This window comes from Arachis ipaensis, chromosome B9, assembly GCF_059453495.1.
Source record: "Arachis ipaensis isolate K30076 ecotype BB chromosome B9, ASM5945349v1, whole genome shotgun sequence".
Taxonomy (NCBI): Eukaryota; Viridiplantae; Streptophyta; class Magnoliopsida; order Fabales; family Fabaceae; genus Arachis; species Arachis ipaensis.
The window spans coordinates 87,845,965-87,853,152 of record NC_142444.1 but is presented as its reverse complement, the minus strand read 5'-3'; the positions used below and the strand labels follow the sequence as shown (position 1 = coordinate 87,853,152).

The following is a 7,188-nucleotide window of genomic DNA, read 5'->3' as shown; positions in this document are numbered from 1 at the left end:
TGGTATGATTGTTGATGCACATAAACTAGTTATGCTACGATTTAGGAAATTGCACGATCGGCAAAATTCCTTCCGGCAAGTGCACCGGTTATCGTCGTCAAGTAAAAACTCACAATAGAGTGAGGTCGAATCCCACAAGGATTGGTTGATTGAGCAATTCGGATTAGAAGTGTGTTCTAGTTGAGCGGAATCAAGAATTGAGATGAGAATTGCGGAATGTAAAATTGGCGGGAAAAGTAAATGACAAGAAAATTAAATGGCCGAATCTTAAATTGCATGAATTAAAGAGCAGAATGTAAATTGCTGAAATTAAAAGGGAATGGGGGTGATTGCAAGAATTGGATTGCAGAATGTAAAGAGAAAGTGAAATCAGAAATGGGGAATTCATTGGGTTTAGGAGATATTGAAATCTCCGAATCAAAACATGTATATCTCTTCCTCAACCAATGCATTCATTGAATTTTGCTTGGCAATCTTATATGATTGGATCCCAATTCCTTGGCTCACCAATGCTCTCTAAAAACAAACAAATTCCCAATCCCTTGGTTTAAATGTTCATAAGAAGAGATGATGCTTGATCACTGATTATACCACACAATTTCATGAACCACAATTTGGTAGGATTACATGTCACAATATCCATCCAAACCCCAATCCAATCCACTGTGAGAAAGCTTCTCTAGCATGAATCCTCCATTCCTTTCCCAAGGCTCCGAAGGATTCCAAGTATGAGTAGTCTCTTTCCCAAGACAACTACTCAATGGAATTAGATCGAGAAGCTTTCTAACAAAATTCAAGAGAAAAGATTGAAGAAGAAGATAAACTATTATTGATTCATTGAATTACAATAGAGCTCCCTAACCCAATGAAAGGGGGTTTAGTGAATCATAGCTCTGAATTCAATTACAAAGAAAAGGAAAAACTAGCTCAAAGTGAAAGTAAAGTCCTCTCTAACTTAACTTCTATCCTATTTATACACTTTCTATATTGAGCTTCAGTTGTGCTTCTTGGGCTTTGAGGCCTCTCCTTGCTTTCCTTTTGCCTTGGGTTTATGATCCATAATCTTGATGAGGTTGTTGATCCAAGTCCTGTAACATTTATTGAGCCAACTTAGTGATAATCAAATAATGACACATGACTCAACAAATTGAGATTTCAAACTCATCAATCCTTCAGGCCCAATCCCATAAACCATGATATTCAATTGGGTTTCATACCAAAGTAAGTTTAAGTTAATAATTGTGCTCAAAGACTAACTTAAATCACAATATTTTTGGCCCAGAAACCCTTTTCAAGAGTGGCGTTTAAGTTGTAGTTTAAGCTTAAACTGCAACTTAAACGCCAGATACTTCCAGTGAGGCCATTTGTAAAAGCACGTTTAAGCTTCAGTTAAGGTTAAACTGAAGCTTAAACGTGGAAATGGAAGAATGGTAGCCCTGGAGAGTAATGTAGTCGAACACGTTTAACCTCCAGTTTAAGGTTAAACTGGAGGTTAAACGTGGAAAAGGAATGAGGCATCCTGGAGGTCGAACACGTTTAACCTCCAGTTTGAGGTCAAACTGGAGGTTAAACGTGGAAGCTTGGAATGGTGGCCCTGGAGGTGTCGAACACGTTTAACCTCCAGTTTGGGGTCAAACTGGAGGTTAAACGTGGAGGTGGAGAGAGCAACCCTGGAGTGGAGAAACTATCGAACACGTTTAAGCTCCAGTTTGAGTCAAACTGGAGCTTAAACGTGGAATGGCCCCTGGTACTCTTCCTGGTTCTGGCGTTTAACCTCCAGTTTGAGGTCAAACTGGAGGTTAAACGTGGAACTCCTCCCTGGGTGGCTTACTCATTCTGGCGTTTAACCTCCAGTTTGAGGTCAAACTGGAGGTTAAACTTCAATCCCAGCATTTCTTATCCTTCATGATTTTGGCGTTTAAGCTCCAGTTTAGGCTTAAACTGGAACTTAAACTCCACATGTTATATACAAGCTTCCTTTATTGATTTTGTTGCTTCCTTGCTTAGCCTCTTCTTCCCTGAAATCATCCAAACAATTGCATCAAAGTCTTGCAAAATTTCATGAGAAATCTTTCATTCATAGCATTTAAGTAATATAACTAAAACTCATGGAATTTGCATCAAAATCATATTGTTTGGATGGTTCATTACTTTGTTCTTCATTTACCCATTTTTGGTTACTTTAAGCTCAAGAAAATGCATAAAACAACTAAAACTAACAGAAAATTGCTAGTGAAACTAGCCTATGATGCCTTGGCATCACAACACCAAACTTAATACTTGCTTGTCCCTAAGCAAGTCCTGAGTTAATTGAGAAGAAAGTATGAAACAGAAAGCAATTACATTGGCTATATTAGCAAGCATTTGAAGTTCATCAGAAGGGTTTTATGCAGAAAGTTGCAGCATCACTTTTTCATACTTATCAGGTAGGATTATCACTTTTTCATTGCATCCATCAAAAATTGCTATGGCCTCTTGTTATTCTTATGTCTTTAGCACTTTTCTCTTCTTTGTTTTTCTTTTCTTTTTCTTAGAGCTTCTTTTGCTCCTTGTTTGCTTAGTGTCATGTGTTGCACAAGCCTTTGGCATTTTCTTTTTCTTATCAGTGCACTACACATATCCACCTTAGGCATTTTAGTTCACATTTCTTCTTGAGACATTAGTGCCCAGCACCTCTTTGTGTGACTAAATGTTTTGTATTTAGGTTGCTCTTGATAGTGGACTTTTGGTTGATAATCCCGGGTTAGTTAACCCAAGTTACCAAGTGTTGAAACACTCCTCAGAACCTATTCATCCAAGCATATCCTTAATACATAAACACCACAGGCATTTGTCTCAGAAGTTCAAACCATTGGTGCCTAGCTTATTTTCTCAATTTTTTTGCTTTTTGGTTGCCTTTTTCCGTGGCTATTTTCCTTTCCTTTTTCTTTCTTTTTCATAGCCAAAGACATTTATTCATCAAGATCCATAGACAATTTGTACTTCTACATAAAAAAATGATAATTCTACACTCTAATTTTAGTGATGTGACTAAACAATCAAGCATGCATACCACCACTTAATTCTACTTGATTTGTCACTAATTTAGCCAAGTTACTTTTGTTCAAACTTTTCTTTTATTTTTGAAACAGAACAAGCATGGCACGCACTTGTTTAAGAAGGTGAAGTTATATCCAAACATCTAGGCATTCACTTTATTCAAAGCACTTAACAAACACACATACTTAAAAAAAACGACTCATAAAAAAAAAAAAAGACTCCACCTAACACTTAGATGATTTATGATGAAAACATTCATAAAGACAAGTCACCAATTATCATTTGATTATTAAGGAACGAGACCACCTCTTATTTATTGCTTGGTTCTTCTTAATTCTTGGGATCCTGCTTCTTCTTGCTTCCTGCCTCTTTTTGACCACTTGTGCTTCCTTTGTCTTTTCTTATTTTGTGGCTAGATGAGGCTGCCATTTTGGTAAGTGACAACTAAAGTTGACAAGGTGAAGCAAGAAGTGTTGTTGGAGGTGTGGTGAGATTGTTTTCGGCAAGAGATGGTTATGCTATGATGAAGGAAAAAGTGTATGAAGGAGGATTGATGGTGTAGGACTCGTTCCCTAAGTGGTTCTTTATAGTGCCCATGAGTGCAAAATGAACGGCTAGGGTGGTTTGTGAAGGGTGGCTTGATGGTAAATATATGAATTGTAGATAAGGACGCTTGGCTTTTCATTTTCTTGGAAGTATTCTAGATGCATTAGGTTGTACATGTAGCTTTCTTTTCTTGCAGAACTTCCTTTTCCCATGTGTTAATTTCAAAGATTTATGAATTTTCTTTTTGACCAAGCACGTCCCTCCCTTTGTCTTTTTCCTCCATTTTTGTCTTTTCTTTTGTACCTGCACAAACAAACAAATTTGCTATCATTTTTCGGTCCATGTGAATTATGAATAGTATTTGCACATGTAAATCAATGCTTGTCTTTGTGAGCTTATAGCCGTGACTTCTACATGTATGCACACTTATTATTTGGACACCAAACTTAGTTTTTGGTTAAGTCTCCTGATGACATGACATCCATATTGGTTGTCCTTAATGAGTGTGCATATTTCTACTAAATCATAGTCACCTTGGCTCTTTGATTCTAAACAAAGTGACTACCCTAAGTAATTGAAACTAAAGCATTAAAACATATGAATGGTATACTTGTCATGAATTTTGAAATCCAGAGGAACTTCTTGCTTTTCATAAACTGTGTTCAAAAAGAACACCAAACTTAATGTTTGGTTGTGCACCTTGAATGAAAGATGGAATTCAATTTGAGTAAGATTTGGGAGTGCCATCAGGCACACCAAACTTAGAGACCAATTGTAATTTACATGCACGGTTTAGTGCACTTAATCAATAGTTGTCCTGAGGATTCAAGTTCATGCATAAGAAACCATACTTTATTAGATGTAAAGCAAAGCACTAAAGATTAAGGATACTAAAAACATGGGTTGCCTCCCATGAAGCGCTTCTTTAACGTCACTAGCTTGACGGTTGTCCCTTGTTAGGGTGGATTGTAGTGCTTGACGTCCTCTCCTCTCACTATGAAAACGTCCCCTCTTGATTCATTCATGACCTCTAAATGTTCCAAAGAAAGAACTTTCTTTATTGTGAACACTTGAGGGAGCTGAGAAGGAATGGTCTTGAGGCCAGGTGGGATTGGCAGATAATGACTTGAGATCACTTTATCTCCTGGAGAAAAACCTTCAGTGGGAATTTTCTTGTTTCTCCATCCTCTTGGCAATCTCCCTATCACTCTTCCCTTTCTCTTGAGGATTTCTTCATTGCCCTTTATGTCAGGAGGATCCTTCTGATCTGTTTCCACTGATTCTTGTGGCTCTAACTCTTGCAACTCTTGTTTGCCTTCCAATGACTGTTTTAGAGTCTCAGCTGCTGGATTACTTTCCTCCAAACACGGATAGCTACTATCATCTTTAGGCTTTTCAGATTCTGGTTCAGGCTCAGATGCAGGTTTGAAGACTTTGAAAATGAGCTGTTCATCATGTATTCTCAGAATTAGTTCTCCTTGTTCTACATCTATGAGTGCTCTAGTAGTGGCTAGAAATGGTCTGCCCAGAATTATAGGGTGCAAATAGCTTTCCTCCATGTCCACAATGACAAAGTCTGTGGGGAAGTAATAATCTCCCACTTTCACCAGCACATTTTCAACTACCTCTTCAGCTTGCTTCTGAGTTTTGTCAGCCAGTTGTATGATTACATCAGTGGATCTCACCTCATTCAGTTGTAGCCTCTTCATAAGAGTTAGAGGCATCACATTTATGCTAGCTCCTAGATCACAGAATCCTCTGTCAATTTTTGTTTCCCCAATGATGCAAGGGATATGAAAACTTCCTGGGTCCGTTTTCTTAGAGAGGGTGTCCTTCTTGATGAGAGCACTGCATTCTTTGTTCATTGTTACAGTTTGTCCTCCCTTCAAAACTCTTTTCTTGCTTAACAATTCCTTTAAATACTTGATGTGTGTGGGCATTTGATGAAGAATCTCAAGAAAAGGAATATTGACATGAAGAGAGTTAAATGTCTCTAGAAACCTTGAATAGGTTTTCTTTTTTTCACCTCCTCCTAACCTTTCAGGAAATGGTGCTTTTGGTTGGTATATTTCCATCATGCCTTTTTGCAGTTCCTTGGCTTGCTCAGTTCCACCTTCCTGCCTAACTTCTTCCACACCTTCTTTCAAGATTTCTGGTTCGTGCTCTGAGGGCCTGATTCCTTCTTCTGAGACTTCCTTCAATACGGTGATGGCCTTGCATTCTTCCCATCTTACTCTCTTTTGTTCCCCTTTAGGATTCTTTTCTGTGTCACTAGGGAACACTGCAGTTGATTTGGGGGCCTGTCGAGATAGCTCTCCTACTAGAGATTCCATCCATTTGAGTTTTTCACCATGGTTTCTTAAGGTAGTCCTCACATCATCCCTGAAGCTTTTCAATTCAATTATGTCTTGACTCATGGTTGCCATCATTCCTTCCATCCGGTTTAATTGATCTTGAAATTGTTGGTTAGGATTGGGTTGGGTAGGTTGATTACTTTGGTCATGGTATGACGATTGGGGGTAAGTGTGTTGTGTGGCTTGGTATGATCTTTGGTTGGAGTTTTGGTATGTGGAATTGTTTTGTTGGTTGTGGTTGTAAGGTTTGTGGTTTTGTGGTTGGGTTTGTTGGTTTCCCCACCCAAAGTTTGGGTGGTTTCTCCAGCCTGGGTTGTAAGTGTTGGAGTGTGGATCATATGATTGCCTTTGTTGGTTTCCCACATAATTGGCCTCTTCCCAATCACCTCCTTCAATGCCTACTTCCTCTTGATCTTGTGTGTGTATTGCAGTCACTTGCTTTGTTTCTAATTGCCTGGTAAGTTCTGCTAGTTGCTTGGCAAACACCTTGTTTTGGGCCAGAATTGTATCAACCTGGTTCAGCTCCATGACTCCCTTAGTGTTGTGCCTTTCTGATGCATAGTAGTATTCATTTTCAGCCACTGTCTCGATCACTTCAATGGCTTCTTCCACAGTCTTTTTCTTGTTCAATGAACCTCCTGATGAATGGTCTACAGCCTTCCTTGATTCATAAGAGAGCCCATCATAGAAGATGTGCAATTGCACCCAATCATGGAACATGTTTGGTGGGCATTTCCTTGTCAAGTCCTTGAATCTCTCCCATGCCTCGTAGAGAGTTTCACCATCTTGTTGTCTAAAAGTCTGGACCTCAGATCGAAGCCTATTGACCTTTTGTGGAGGGTAGAAACGTGCCAGAAACTTGCCTTCCACCTCATCCCATGTGGTTAGACTCCCCCTTGGGAATGATTCCAGCCACTTAGCTGCCTTGTCCCTAAGTGAAAATGGGAACAAGAGCAGTTTATAGGCATCTTCCTGGACTCCATTGGACTTCACAGTGTCACAAATTCTCAGGAATTTTGTGAGATGTTGGTTTGGGTCTTCATTAGCATTTCCTCCAAAGGAACAATGATTTTCCACCAATGATATTAGCTGTGGCTTGAGCTCAAAATTGTTGGCCTGAATGGGTGGTTTCTGGATGCTACTACCACAATTCCCAGAGGTTGGGTTTATGTATGAACTAAGAACCCTCCTCTCAGGAATGGCATTGTTTCCATCAGCTCTCTCATGGTTGTGAACTTCTCTATCCATG

At 39.2% G+C, this 7,188-nt stretch overlaps 1 non-coding gene across 1 annotated transcript; it reads left to right on the top strand.

Annotated features, from left to right (window-relative positions):
* Positions 1 to 6,657: 6,657 nt before the first annotated feature.
* On the top strand, positions 6,658 to 6,761 carry LOC148545359 (small nucleolar RNA R71). The gene has a single exon (XR_015901904.1). It is a non-coding gene; the product is annotated as a small nucleolar RNA R71 (small nucleolar RNA).
* Positions 6,762 to 7,188: the final 427 nt, after the last annotated feature.